The sequence below is a fragment of the Megachile rotundata genome, chromosome 5 (assembly GCF_050947335.1).
Source record: "Megachile rotundata isolate GNS110a chromosome 5, iyMegRotu1, whole genome shotgun sequence".
Classification (NCBI taxonomy): domain Eukaryota; kingdom Metazoa; phylum Arthropoda; class Insecta; order Hymenoptera; family Megachilidae; genus Megachile; species Megachile rotundata.
In genome coordinates, this window is record NC_134987.1 from 16,739,374 (window position 1) to 16,755,669 (window position 16,296).

Sequence of the window (16,296 nt, forward strand, 5' to 3'; positions counted from 1 at the left end):
TGGGAATTGGAAAATCTAGAAATTGGGGTATGTGGAATTGGAGAAGCTGGGATCTGGGGAATGTGGGAATTGGGGAATGTGGGAATTGGGAAATGTGGAAATTGGGGAATGTGGGAATTGGGGAATATGGAACTGGCAAATGTGGGAATTAGGGAATGTGGGAATTGGGGAATGTGGAAATTAGGGAATGTGGAAATTGGGGAATGTGAAATTAAAGAGCGTAGTAATTGAGAAAGGCGAGAGAAAATTTTTTACTTAAAAACTGAACATTTCTGAATCTTACCCGAAGAATTGAATACAGAAATCTTTAAGTCTTTAAACTTAAAAAATTAACAACTTAAGCACCCCAGAATAAATATCCTAAAAACCACAATTATAAGAATGAAATTTCGAACAAAATCAGACCACGGTAACTGAAACTCTCGCCTTTAAAGTGCCAGTATCAAGAGTTATATCGAGCAAAAGAAGCTCTTAATTCCGAAAAACACTAACAGAAAGAAAATTCATAACGGAGTCAGTTCATGAACGTTGAAAATCCGCAAAAAGGTCCGCGAAGCGAATTTCCATTGTTGTTTCGCATAATTTTAAAGGTAACCTCGAAAACGCGGCTCCATTGAAAAAGCGGTCTAGCGTATTTTCGGTGTGCATATTTCGCCACGAGAAATAATCCTGTGAGGATGATGTTTCTTGGTTGCATCGTCGCCGTTGTGCATAGCTCGGCCCTTTCTTGCGATGCTGTTTCTTCGCCGCATGAAAAGAGCCACCGGGCGGAATCCCCCTTTCTTCTCTCGATTTCAAGCGCACAAACGTCCGCGTAGGCGTAGCAACCGGCGCCTTTTGCCCTTCGTAACGGCCCCGTAATACGAATTAAATTATTTCTGAGGCGAACGAGGTCAGGAGGTGTACTAACCGGGAACAAAGAGGCACCACGGAAGAAAACGAAGGAAATGCGGCAGAAGGGAAGGAGAAAACTCCCGCGAGCGGTTTCCGGGCGTCGCAACATGGAGAAAGAAGAAATAGAAGAGAGATAAAGCGTGACGTTAAATCGGATACTTTATGCATGTAATAAGCCGAGGGGAATACATACTTATGGGCGGCTGGAGCTTCACGGGGCCCATAACCATCAGGAAGCGAGAGGAATAACAGCTTCTTTTCCCCTTTTTTCACTTATTCGCCGGCTAAAACGGAGGGGGAGTTGTACCGGTACGTCGACGAATAACTCGTGCCGTATTGAATACGGCGGTCTTCCTTTGGAAAAATATGCTCGCTATGATACTCGAGGAATTGTTAACGCTTGGCCTGCTCGAATAGTTTATTCGGGAAATTCGAATAGTCAACTCCGAGTTCAAATTCGCATTAAAATGCGATGGAAAGTCTTATATATCTCGTCGTATCTTGTTTCACGAGGTACCCACGATGGTTGAAGAAATCAAAGCGACGGGAAATTGCGAATCTTCCTTCGTCAAATGCAAACTCTGTTTTTCGAGACGAGCTTTCTCATCCCTTTCATCCTTTTTCCGCTGGTAGAGACGATAATTTCACGACACGATATTGTCGTAGCACTGATGCGATAATTGATGGAATTTCCAGCGAGTCCCGCGACCCATTTTCCCTCCTCGTTCACCGAAGCCTGGCTTTTGAACCGTGCCGCACAAACACGGCCGGCTCTTGTCGTATATCTTGTACACCTCTTCGAATACAGGCCTGTACAGATGTATACGAGTGTCGTCGGCCCGTGTACATGTACGCGGCTGCAACCTCGTTCATCTTGCGCGGTTATTTGACCATCCTTGGCAACGATTTACCGTCCGTTGAATTATACGCATTATCGAGACGCACTGGATTGATGTACGAGCAAGGTATAAATAACTGACCACGCTATCGATCTCTATATCGCGAAGGGTCAGCTAGTTTTTCCATTGTGTACGCTACAACCGCGATGTATATACGCCACGGTCTTCCTGTTTCACCGTTGGCAAATATTTGTCGGAGTCGAAACACAACGCGCTCTAATGGCGCGAGCTGCCTCCTATCCTAGACAGAGAACAATATATCGGCCGTAACAGTTTCGGTCCGGTTCCATTTCCCTTTTGTTTTCCGTTCTTTTCATTATTAAATTAACCGACGCGGTAACTACGGGTTATTTTCCCCTTTCAGTTCCGTTAGTCAATATAGCGATCAAAGCTACGTCCGAATCCAATGATTTCCGGATCGCAAACTTTTATGATCGAAACTGTTTCCCGATATTGTACGATTCGCGAAACACTAGGCTAACTGAAATTGCGTATAAAGGCGAACGTAGTAGGTAATTTGGGGTTCTAGGTGTATAAGGATATGGGTAGAGCTGTGAACTTATAGGGATACCGGTTTATAGATATTCAAGATATCTAGGATTATCTAGTAATATAAATACTCAGGGCTCTATACCTATAGGAAGATAGGGATGTAGGGATCTGGGAATATAGAAATGTATCTAGGAACAGAAGAATCTAGGAACATAGGATCCCCCTACCTAGGGATAATGCGAAGTAGGGATAATGGGATGCAGAGATAATGGAATGTAGAGATAATGGGACGTAGGGATAATGGAATGGAGAGATAATGGGATGTAGAGATAATGTGACGTAGGGATCTAAGGATATAGATTGATGTAGGAATAGGGGAATCAGAGCCAAAGGGATCCAAGTATCAAGATCCTGGACCCTGGATCAAAGGATCAGCATCTCTCGAGAAATCTAAGCATCTATAAACAGTCTTAGAAATCCACGGATATAGCGATATAGAAATATTCTAAACTTAGAGCTACACATCTGAATACCCACACTTCAGTATAGAGTTGACCAACTTCCCTCGCATAGAGTTGAAGATTCACTTCGAATAACTCTATATTACCGCGAGTACTTTATTAACCACAGATCCTCGGTTCAATAAAATGTGCCAAAAAATATCACCAATGTCGTCGAAGTCTACAAGAGTTTTGGAGCGTGTTCGAAAGATGCATTATCGATAGTATGCGCAACAAGATTTTCAAGGGGTTTCGAAGTCTCGGTATTCAATTCGAAGCGACGCCGCGCCGCGAAGAGGAAGTGGTAAGTTTCCATCTCGTTTGGCCGGCGTAGGTTTTTATTCAACCGGATCGAGCGACAGTCAAGGACTCTTTTCGAGCGTAGTTCCTCTGTTCAAATTTTCCCGCCATATCGTCTTATCCTCCGACCGATTCTAAAGGGTGGCTCTCTATCGCTTTGAGCCACCTTAACACCTCGCTTGTTCCGTTGAATTGATTTTAGCCGCACAGACGCGGGAAAGTCAGTGTTTATTCAGGAGCACTCGAGAAGACCCCGAGATTGAAACCGAACTATTTTCAATCGACCCTGGGGTTTCCCTATACTTTGCAAATCGAATTCAATGGCCACGATATCTACGATTCAACGTAATCTGCGAGTCTCACTTTCCCCTTTCTTTTCCTGATTTCTTCCTCCCTTTTCGAGGACTTTTCCTTAATTGTAGGCTGAACTTTTATTTCGAGCGCCCTCCACGAATTATCGAAACTCCCTTAAAATGCTAATACTTGGATATCTCTTACAGAATATTAGTCACAATTCCTTTCTGGTAATTTAATATCTGTACATTTTTTAAATCTGAACGCGAAATGAATTGTCAGTGGTAATTCTTATTTTGAGGGTGAGAACAAACTCATCTGGCTCCTATGTATACAGCTACCAATGACACTAGTACTGTTTCACCATTCAAATCTGCAGTTTATGAATTTTGTATACCTGTCTTAAAAACATCAACGCAATTCCGCAAGCTACCTCTGTTATTCAGAAACTTTATTTAAATATTAATACGATAATTCTGCATGCATATCTTTGTATAGCATTATTCCACAGGGATTTAAAAAAGGGGGTAGAAAAAAGGACGCGCAAATATCATTGCGGTTGTTGATTAAACCGAACAAAAATGCAACGGTGCGACGTGATAAAGTGGTTGAGCAAACTTTCGCGAGTACCAGTTACGGTAAAAATCCGTTTTTAAAGTCCGTCCGATTACAAGACTTCTTTCCTAAGTGATTTAAACGAAGGTCGATTGGAAGTATCGGGAAAATTGGCCACGATCATTATTACCTTCTGCTCGATTCTTTGTAATCCACTTATCTTAGGATCCTCTCGTTCGAGTATTAGTCTTTTCCCACACGATGGCGATGAAATTCGCGATGAATTTAACGAACGACGTAGAAACGACACTAGTATCGATTATCCTAACCAATTTGTATTAATTCACCGCCACTTTTTTTACCCTCGTTTCCCGTTATCTCTTTAAACACGCATCCATTTAACGAAACACAGTATATTATTCTATCGCGTCGCAATTTATATGCACTATCGTTCCTCGTAGAAAAAGCACGCAACAATTACCTATACGCACGTGAAACACTCGTTTTAAGATCAAAACTTAATTGACAATTTTACAAACTAGAGAAGCAATATCATTTTCCATCGCGGAGCTGAAATCGATAAATAATTACCGCGCACTGTGCACGCTCATGCGTGCTCCTCTCCTAACTAATTATTTAGCCATTTCTTTGCGGATTATGCTCACAACCACGAGAGCTGGCCGTTAGAGTTGTACTGACGGTTTTGTAGCCACGAGGACAAAATTCGACCCTCGAGGTAGAACTTACGGTTAATTGATTGGTTATTGCCTTTACCTGACCCAGGATTAGAAACACCGGTAAAACCCACACGGTACACTCCCGAGGGACTGCCGTAGCAGAACAAGCCTACACGCTGACTTTTGTTTGATTAATTTTCAAATTTAGTGTTAAGTATTCGTAGTTTGGGATGAAGAAGGTTTCTGAGGTTGAGAATGTGGGGATTGAGAGATTTGGGGGTTGGAGATTTATAAATTATAGGATTGGAGTGTAGAGATTTGGGGGTTGAAGATTTTTAAATTATAGAAATTTGGAAATGTAGAGATTTGAGGGTTGGAGATTTCTAAATTATAGAATTTGGAAATGTAGAGATTTGGGGGTTGGAGATTTCTAAATTATAGAATTTGGAAATGTAGAGATTTGGGTTTGGAGATTTCTAAATTATAGAATTAGGAAATGTAGAGATTTGGGGGTTGAAGATTTCTAAATTATAGGAATTTGGGGGTTGGAGATTTCTAAATTATAGAATTTGGAAATGTAGAGATTTGGGGGTTGAAGATTTCTAAATTATAGGAATTTGGGGGTTGAAGATTTCTAAATTATAGAATTAGGAAATGTAGAGATTTGGGGGTTGGAGATTTCTAAATTATAGAATTTGGAAATGTAGAGATTTGGGGGTTGGAGATTTCTAAATTATAGAATTTGGAAATGTAGAGATTTGAGGGTTGAAGACTTCTAAATTATAGAATTTAGGGATACATAGACTTGGGGGTTGAAGATTTCTAAATTATAGAATTTGAAGATATACAGCCTTGAGACTTCAAAATGCCTAAATCACAAAATTTTTGAATATAGATTTGGGTGTTGAAAATTCACAAACCATAGAATTCGGTCACACACAAATTTGGAAATTGTGCTACTCGAATATTTCATATATCTTGAAATTTGCAGTTCCTTTCATCGACCGTTCCTCGACAATTAGATGTCCTTGCGAATTGATGTATTCGGTCTCGATTTGATCGTCGAATCGACCGACTATTCGGACGATTTCGTGTGTTTCAACGTGTGTCTTTTGTGCGGAGTTCCATCCCGGTTCGATGTTACAACGGGTGTGCTTTGGTAAATTTACTTGGTGCCGGTGGCGTTTGATCTGCTTTGACGTCGTGTTCGTGGTTCATTATTTGCAAGGGAGTGAAAATTTACCATGGTTTGGTGAGTGCTTCATGACGGTGAACGGGGATAGGTAATATGCATTATATTCGCTACACCTTTCGTTAACTTTCTAACTTGTATTTAATAAAAGTGATTTTTCTATCGAATAAAAATATTTAATTTTATAAATTGTATTACAATTATAATTTATTGTATTGTAGACTACATTTATAATTAATGTAGCCGAACTTTTTAAATATACATTATTCAGCATCAATGTCCAGATAATGAATGGAATCGAACGAAATTGCGGAAAAATCGAGGAAGCAATAAGGAACAGGAGTTACTTTCCTGTGTTTCTTTCCTCGGTTCGTTTCAGCAAACTTGCGGGTACAGGTCGTATAGAGCCAATGTGACTTTGATTATTGTTTAGCTTGCGACGTTAAAGTCAGCGTTGTTTTTGCTGCGAAGGTTTTCTCGTCGTAATCGCTGTTGCCGTTTAACCGCGACAGTGGAGTCGCTCCCTGTTCGCCAAATTCGACTTCCGGTCACGTTTATTTGTTTTCCCTCGATCGAAACCGTGTGCGCACAGAAACTAATTTAAGAGATTTTAGCAAAGTTCGTTTAATCTCTACCGTCAAATTTAATTAATTTAATTTTCGTTTCATGATCGTTTCAGTATGGCAAGAACTTCATTCAACTTTTCCATAAAACATTTCCAAGAAAAAACCCGCGTTTCAATTTTTAGAATATCATTCATTTATTATTTATTTCAATCTTGACTTTCGAGCTCATCAATTATTTCTCGAAGCGTCTACACTTTTATCGATTCATTTTTTTTTGCACTTGTTAAATTCGACGACACTCTGCAAATTTAATGAAAAGTTAACGATATCGGGTACCAATTAGGAAGCTGTCAATAAAATCAAATAAACCATCGTCGACCAAATAATACCTATCAATTTCAATCCGCGTGAAAATATTGTAACAACAGATGCTTCAGCCCGAAACTGAGCATCGACTTTTTACAAACATACCTAACTGCGTCGCACACGTTCGCAGCAGTGCTCGCTTCCGGAAAACGTTGTACACGTCCAACAACCGGCGAGTCCCATGTTTTTTGGTATCTCCGGTACTCGATCATGTGGTACAACGAATGGTTCGAGCGACTGCTTGTAATTTTTCATTGTTAACAACGAATATAACCACCACGAGTATGTTACTCGCACGTTGCTACGTTTCTCTCTATATTTCATCCCCGAGCTTTGCTTTTTCTTACCGGCTGAATTTCTACGTGACCCATTTCATAAATTAAAGAATATCACTTATATTTTATCTTGAATTTACTTATTTATTTGCTTATTTACTTATTCCATTTTACAATTTATTTTTATATTTATCAAATTGAACATGTACGATTAAAATGTGGTTCAAAGTTTATGGAAATCGTTCATTCAATTTTAGACAATTTTAAAGTTTATTTAGATGTGATAGATTAGGCAAAATTGTTTAATAGAACTATGTGAGTGTAACTTGATTGTAACTAAGAGATTGTTATAGCCATTGCTACTTAATCCCTTGGTTATACTTTGACGAGTCTGACACGTAAGGTATTCATACTTCAATTACGTTGAATTTTACTCAAATTTAGCAAATGCAATTTGAAGTCCAAGTCTACTTATAGTTTGTAGAATTGTATAATACTAAATTAACATAAAATTTCAACTTCCTTTTCCTGTTTTAATATTGTAGCTCTAACTACAACTAACTAACTAGTTAACTCTGACTAACCCGATAAATAAATCATAAGGCAAAGGGTTGTTTGATTGAACCTAAACAAGACTTTTTATTGCAAAGGTTTTACTAGTGCCATCTCTGGAAACAGCAATATCCTTCGAAACTCGTCTTAGTTAAAAGTTAAGCTCGTTTTATCAGTTTCGTGTCACCGGATATAGCAGTCGTTCAATCTCAGCTGGAAAGAAGTTGGAATAAACATGCGCGGGCATAAAACTGGCTCGTGAGATCTATTCTATCGATCCCTGCGAAAGTGGAAAACTTCCTCAAAGACGTTTCTAATGGCAAACAAACTCGCGAGGTAAATAATGTTTTCACCTCGCACGAAAACGTCTTTTGACGTTCGTTGCTTTTCGCGGGAATTTCACGTGTATCATTGTTAACGTTACAAAACGAAATTCTAACAATCGTAAGGCGGTCTTGTAAATCTTTACGAATCAATCTTCGAGAAACAAACGCCCAGGAACAACCGGGCAAAACCGTGCTCGAGTACGAAAGAACAAGTTCCTTTCGAGTTGAATGTTTTTCTCTCTGTTCTTTACTTTCCTTTTTTTTCGGTCCTTTTTTTTCATTATTCCCGGCCGTAGTATTGTGAGCCACCGTTGGAAAGAGTTGTTTGTGCCCGGTCGTTTGTTGAAACTCTTCCGGTTTTTACGAATAACCTTTTTACCCGAAGCCCGCTTAAATGGATTTTGTACGTAGTTTATATTCTCGGCGCGAGAACCTAGGTGCCCTGTTTCGAAGATATCGTGCTTGGAAAAGATGGCCTACTTTTAACAGCCTAACGACATAATTCTGCCCAGATAACCGTGTCAGAACGACGGAACAATGCGTATTGTGGGAATTCTTATAATGAAATCGATGGATTCCAAAGAGATACTCGATCTGGATTACGTATCGGTACATTGTTCTGTGCAAATAAATACACACGGTATTGCTTCTCTTTTTACACTTTCAATCTGGCGTGAGAGTGAAAAATTACGAAGGAAAAACAAACGTCATGTTCCTCGATCTAACTTAAGTAACGAGTTTGCTCAAATTTCTGTACGCTGTGAAAAACTTAAGTGATTCGAATCAACGGCAACACGTTACGTAGACGCGAATAATTTTCAGACTGAAACGAAGTATCTTGATTAACGTGTCGCTTCGATTAAGCGTTTTTTCACGTGACACACGCAGCTGTGCAAATGACAGGTATTGTATGCATAAAACGAATTTCCCCAGTTAGAGTAAATGATTAATGTTTAATATTCGATTGGTTGGAAATAACGATTTGGAATGAACGTAGAACAATGCGTAGAGCAAACAGTTTTTAACGCGATTATAACATATATTGCACAATAAATGATTTCATATATAACGCGTACTTGATTGAAAAATTTGCAGAGCTTCAAAAATAGTGTGAAAAATTTGACTGACATTTACTTAGATTAAATGTTTGACTTTTAACGAAAAGTTCATTGTGAATTCAGCAGAAAATTGTCAGTGATTTCCACTGTTTATTTTTCGCCAGTTACGTGTCTCAATTACAAGTTTCAATCACCGAACGCCTCGTCGCATGCAATTTAACTTCTAATGGCGCGTAACGCAAAGATGACAGAGAAAGTAATAACGCGACAGCCGTAAAATTGTTCTTTTGTGCCGTTACTCTTTTCAATTACGATCGATGGTGTATTTCACGGTAACCGGTTGGCAACATTCGCATTAAAACAAACGTCGACATAATTACGATCGCAATCTTTCCATCCGATGCACGGGGGTTGACGGAGGATCGTTTGTTTCGCGCTCAAAAACAAATTTGCCGCGAGTTTTCAAAGCTACGACGCGTGTCTCGAAGTCGAAGCAAATGGAATATCGATTAATAGTTTACGCGAGCGTTCGTTGCCAACGTAAGGTTGCTTCGTGTCCGTTTGATGCAATTTATGGATGCAACGACACCGACGCACACCTGCGCACGGTGCAAAATACAAAACCCATGCAACGCGAGAAGGAGAAAACGATGGAACATTTACAACGATGGATTGACGTGTCGTTGATGTAAAATTAATTGCAATGTAATGACTTAAACGAGCTGTTCGTTTTTCTTCAATGTTTTATGGTAATCGGATTTCGATAAATATTAGGATAGTATACTACACTATTTTTTATGTAGATTGTAATCTACATAACTTATAATGTATTATAAGTTTAAATCAAAGAATAAAACGTTCAGAATATATTTACTATATGTACGCATCAGGCATGCATGAAATGGACAGAACACGGAAATTCTAATTATCAGAGACATGAATATTTCATTTTCAAATTTCAATTTGCTACCATCGCTATTAATATTGCTCGTACTGCCGTTTAAAATTTCCTCTTTTCTCTTATTAGTTACTACGTCCTGGTAGTTAACGTGTTAATAATAATTCTTGTTAAGTGATCCACGTGCAACCATTTTCACTGTGACAATTAACATGTCACGCTTTACGCAGGCCAACGTAAAATTCATTCCACGAGTTGTTAATTTATGGAATGCTACATGATTCTAGTTTAGAAATTTATTCTATGATGTCCATTCTATGATGTTCATCTATAATGTCCGCTCTATGATGTTCATCTACGATGTTCATCTATAATGTCGTTCTATGATGTTCATTTATGATGTCTATTCTATGATGCTCATCTATGATGTCTATTTTATGATGTTCATCTATAATGTCTATTCTATAATGTTCATCTATGATGTTCATGTATGATGTCTATTCTATGATGTTCATCTATGATGTCTATTCTATGATGTTCATCTATGATGTTCATCTATGATGTCTATTCTATGATGTTCATCTATGATATTCATCTATGTCTGTTGTATGATGTTCATTTATGATGTCTATTCTATGATGTTCATCTATGATGTTTATTTTATGATGTTCATCTATAATGTCTATTCTATAATGTTCATCTATGATGTTCATCTATGATATCTATTCTATGATGTTCATCTATGATGTCTATTCTATGATGTTCATCTATAATATTCATCTATGATGTTCATCTATGATGTCTATTCTATGATGTTCATCTATGATATTCATCTATGTCTGTTGTATGATGTTCATTTATGATGTCTATTCTATGATGTTCATCTATGATGTTTATTTTATGATGTTCATCTATAATGTCTATTCTATAATGTTCATCTATGATGTTCATCTATGATATCTATTCTATGATGTTCATCTATGATGTCTATTCTATGATGTTCATCTATAATATTCATCTATGATGTTCATCTATGATGTCTATTCTATGATGTTCACCTATGATGTTCATCTATAATATTCACCTATGATGTTCATCTATGATGTCTATTCTATGATGTTCACCTATGATGTTCATCTATAATATTCACCTATGATGTTCATCTATGATGTCTATTCTATGATGTTCATCTATAATGTTCATCTATGATGTCTATTCTATGATGTTCATCTATGATATTCATCTATGGTGTTTAATCTATGATGTCTATTCTATGATGTTCATCTCTGATGTTCACCTATGATGTTCATCTATAATATTCACCTATGATGTTCATCTATGATGTCTATTCTATGATGTTCACCTATGATGTTCATCTATAATATTCACCTCTGATATTCATCTACGATGTTCATAAAAAAAGTACATGTTTCGTGAACACCTCTTCATACGAAATGAATTTGAACTTCCAGATAGAATGATTCTCGTGCGAACGATCTCTTAAAGTAAGTTAAAAGTTGAAGTGCTACGAAGCAACGTTTCGATATCAATAAAGCTTCCCATCTTTGCGGGGGGAGTCGAACATCTTCTTGTTCTCGGTGGCGCTTAAATCGAACATAACTTCCGATAGTTACATAACTTTGAAAAATTCACAAGGCTGAAAGTTGGAATTAGATTTCGGATATTGCACTGCTTCACCGAACTCCTGGAAGACAGCTTTCGTTCCTCTGCGTGCAATAAATCGTGAACCACTTACGAAATGAGACGGGTTGGTCCCAAGAAGTATTATGCAGACATGACTCTTTGGCTAACGGAAGTTATCTGATTAACCGATCATACGGTCTACCTATCACTCTCGTATTTTTATCATTTCACATTTTTCAAAATTCTGGTCCATGCAGAAGTCTCATTGTCAGTCGAACAATTATTATTATAGGAATAACACAGCTGTGAAATTTTTTAAGAAGAAGTGGACTTTATGTTCAAAGAAGTTATACGTCTTATGTGGTAATGGTAATAAGTATAAGCGGATGACAGTTAGCGTAAACATATTAATTTCAAAATGGTGAATTTATACTAATCCTACGAGGTAGCTAAGGTGACGTACTCGAGCAACCCACATTTGGCTCCGTATTTGGAGCACTCGGTCTAATAGGGATATAATTCTCAACCAGCGTGTAGAAACTTTCTTCGTCCTACTAGCCCTGATAACAAGCTACATACATAAATTCCATTTGAAGCTCATTGCCGACACCCTGTGTATAGTTCCCGTACTATGAAGGAGATTGGGCGTGGATGGTGAGGGCAGCAAGGATGTTCTCGATATGATTAATGCTTAGCATGCGTGTTCATATGCGGAGGACAGCTGTGAGTGACTTGTACTCCGCCCAAACGCCATCCGTTCAAACCGATGTTCCTCTCGGTGCTCGCAATTCGTATGCGAGCTTACGTACGCTTCTCGGCTCGCGATTCCGCGCGATACTGTGCCCTAAATAAGCGACCTGTTCGACACGCATTAACTAGTATTACATCGCATGATACGCGGGATCCTGTTGTCTCGCGTATTCCTGAATGTCGCCTGCTCCTCGCGTTCCTCGCGCCACCATGTTACGGTTCCTGTTTTTGTCGTGCTCGACGCTCGTGAAACGACGACACCCGTAGCCGATTTAACGCGTCAACCATTTACGTGTTAACGTCGAAAGGGGTCAGCGTGCCGTTAAAAAGCGACATTTACCGTACCGAGCCACCACACTGTTGGCCTGCTTTTCGTTAATCCGCCTGTTCCATGCAGTGAAAACGCAGCTTTCACTGGATCCGTCCGCGACTAACTTTGGCGCAATATTTTTTTCTACCATTTTTCGGCTTCATTTTTTGTTTGCCTCTCGGTGACGGACGGTTAGATAAAGCAACCAGAGTGAATGAAACGGAGCCGCTGGCTTTTATTTAAAGCGCATTTCTCCTGGTAATTTTACGTCTTGTGTAATGGCTTACCGAAACTCAGATTCGACTACGAAGCTACAGAAGTCCATATTAAGAAGCATGGATACACTGATGAAACTCAAAGTCTTAAAATCTTTCAAATTTCACAACCTCCTAATTTTATGTCTTGTGTAATGAGTTACGCAAATTCAGATTCGACTACAAAGCTACAGATCTAATATCAAGAAGTATGGATACACTCATGAAGCCCAAAGTCTTAAGATCTTTCAAAATTCCGAAGTCGAAGTATTGTGCAAGTAAAATTTCAACGTAAGTTGAATGTGCCAAAGGATAAAGTTTTCTCGTAAGCGTGGTATAATATCGCAGAGAGTCCGAAGCTGTAACGAACATCTCGTATAGTAAAGCAATCTCTCTTTTCGTTCCGTGAAGCTCGTCGAGCCCTCGCATCGTCCACCCTAACCATCATGCACATGCACGGCCCCGGAGCTGCGGAGATGCACGACACACGTGTACGTACATAGACGGAGCTGCCTACGGGCTGTACCGTGGGTGCGCTTGAAGTTCAGCTTAATGACGATGTCAATCACGGGTTGCGGTCGTGCAGCTATCTGGTCCCTTGGCCTTTCCCGTTTTCGAGCCTCGACGAAGCTCGCGAAGCTACCGCGAGCAGGAAACACAGGCCCACGCTTAACGTGTCCACGTCACGCGAAATTGTTTCCGCTTCGTGCAGAGATCTCCTGGGCTTGCTCGATGCTATTCAATAGCTCTACACAAGTGCCTCCTCTGCACGGTGTTTCGGAAACGTTGCTTAACCCGGTTAAATTAACATTTCAACAAGAGCGTTTATGTAAGAAATAAGGTGTTCCTTCAGGTGTTAAAATAATTTATTTTATATCTGTAACATTTCTATTTATACCGAGACAACGTATGAGTGTTTGACAGCGTATGAATATTTGCGAGACAATTATTTCTGAATGCGTACACTTATCATCCCCTAAAAATTTATTAGTCTAACTTCCATTGATCTTATAATCCTCCGTTGAACTGCATAACTGATTCTTAATTAATAGTTTGTAAAGATCAGAAGTTCAATTAAAGTTCATACGTGTAATTTCAATTGGGGGCGTAACTCTGTACGGAGACCATTAGAGTGGTCTATAGAGTAAAAAATAGAAAACCAGCATAGGGAAACGAGCACGGATCTTCATTGTATGATCCTCCGCATCTTACATGCACAACCCCTTTTATTGGACATGTAGTTTTTGATTTCACAATAGCACAGGTTATTACGAGGGAAAAAGTTTGTATGGGTCCCCATTCGGTTCTCAATTGTCAAGAAAATAAAGGAGTTTAAAGTTCGACCGCGGGGTATTTATCTGACGAATCCGGCATTATTTCCATTGTAATATAAATTTCGTGCTCAGCATTCAAAAAATATATCTGAATTACTTTATTTAGATAGATTTATTCAGAATAATTATGTTAATTCATTCTCTGCTTTATATTGCTATTTTTGTACGCGATATCTGTTCATGCGTGTGTCATTTATGCAATCTTTTTGTCAGAGAATATGAAAATAAAGCTTCATGCATTCATTCGTAATTAAGAATTGTAGAGATTGAATTAATTTAAGTTTCGCGTCTCGGTTTACATTTAGTTCTGGATACATTGTAAAAATTTAATCGACGGTTCAGACAGTTTACGACGGACAAAATGACATTGTGACAGACGTGTATCACGGAAATTATTAATGTAGACATAGTGTCGTGAAAATGTCGGTGTCCACGAATTAAATATATTATCGGTCGTTGACCAACTCGTGAAACGGTAATTAGTATCAGTTGTAGCGTTTAACGATTGAATAAATCATGATAGCGTAAATCGTTGCGGATGAACATAAATAATATATTCGTTAATAGATGTGTATTAATGTAATAATATAGCGCGTACTGAAGCGCACAAACCGAAGCCGAACATTTACTCCGATAAATTGAACACAAAATTTGTTCTAACAGTCCGTAAACGGTCTTCATTAAACTCCGTTACCATTGTTGCAAAGCAATTAATAAATACACGGTTTGATGCTGTTATATTACGAGGTTGCACCGTTTGTTAAGTTTAGTCGGTTAAAACAGTGCAATTTCAGTTGTATGAAATTACAGCCGGAAATTTATAGCATCTTTCAGTGAATTTTATCGCGTTCGGAAAATCATGGCTGATGGTCTCGATTACGTTTATTACCCGCTGAATAATTTTGTATATTCTCGTGAAACTGAAAACGAATGTTACACCGATATACATCTTCGGTCTTATTATGCGACACGGGATCTCACGAAATTACGACGACCACCTCGTCTGCGACTGCTTTTCGAAATGGCTGCAGTATCGACACTGTCGTTTCACTGCGAATGAATGCGAATTGTGCGATTTGCAGTTCACATTATTCGCGCCGCGGTAATAGTCGAATCGTAGCAGAAATTGGCACCGTTTCCAGGGGCTGATTGCAGGATTCTACAGGGTGGAAAGTGCTACTCTTCGTATCTTTCGTTAAGTCCACATCGAACGTACACTTTCGTATTACAACATACGTATTTATCCGCTATTTTCCATTTTAATCCCATAAATTTGATATACTATAACACGGTGTATCACCGTATATCATCGTTTTATCGTGAGTTATTGGACGGCAGTTATTATAAGTAATGATAGCTACATTTTCAACATATTCTAGCCCACCGCTGAATACAATAAAAATATGAAGTACGAACGCTAACGAGTTTGCGATTATTATGATGCATAACAGAAATAAATTAACGATACGCACATCTAATTTGTGCGGGCAAACTGTGTTTACTGTTCGAGGTAATTGAGGCTGTATACGTTATTAATAACTTGTTGAGTTCACCGCGGAATACGAAAGCATTTGTCGTAACTGGCTTACCGCAATTCATATTTTTGTAATAACGAATCCTTTGTGCAGAAATATTTACAACCTATTTTATCTTTCATCCCACGTTAATTGTTAGAAATAAAAACGTAAACCAATCTCTTGTTCTTTATCGAGTCGTTTTCCCGTAAATAGTGTTCCCTCAATCGAGTCTTTATTTGATCGCGTTCTCTTCGACGTACCACGAAAACGGAGCAATCTATTTCTTGCAAGACGCGGTTTACGTTTGAAACGTGATTATTTGCTTGGCACTCGTATGCCCACGCGAGAGGACGCTCGCGTGCGCCGCACGTGTCTTCGTTGCACCGCGATTTTTAACCACACTCGTTATTTCGTTTCTCTTATTTATTCGCAGTGACATTTAGATCGGTGTTCGCTTCAACGATATCGGAATACACGTTCATTCGCGTTGCATGCCATCTAAAAACGATATGTGGACAATCGCGGTGAAACGTATGCGCCATTTAAATTAAACTGGTTATCTTCAAAATGGTGGTGTTGGGACTACCATTAACATGTCGAATTGTCGATATTCAGTTAGCTGTTTTAAAGAATTTATCCGATT

General features: G+C 38.8%; 1 protein-coding gene across 2 annotated transcripts in view; it reads right to left on the bottom strand.

Moving 5' to 3' along the window:
- The window catches only part of kek5 (leucine-rich repeat, immunoglobulin-like domain-containing kekkon 5 protein), a 65,416-nt gene that overhangs the window by 35,268 nt on the left and 13,852 nt on the right, over positions 1-16,296 (bottom strand). Inside the window, exon 1 of one of the 2 annotated variants that reach the window (XM_076532158.1) lies at positions 4,125-4,617. The exons of the other annotated variant lie outside the window; for it this stretch is intronic. The gene's annotated coding sequence lies outside the window, so the exon portion shown is untranslated. Of the gene's footprint in view, positions 1-4,124; positions 4,618-16,296 lie in introns of those variants that run through there. 2 annotated transcript variants of the gene reach the window in all.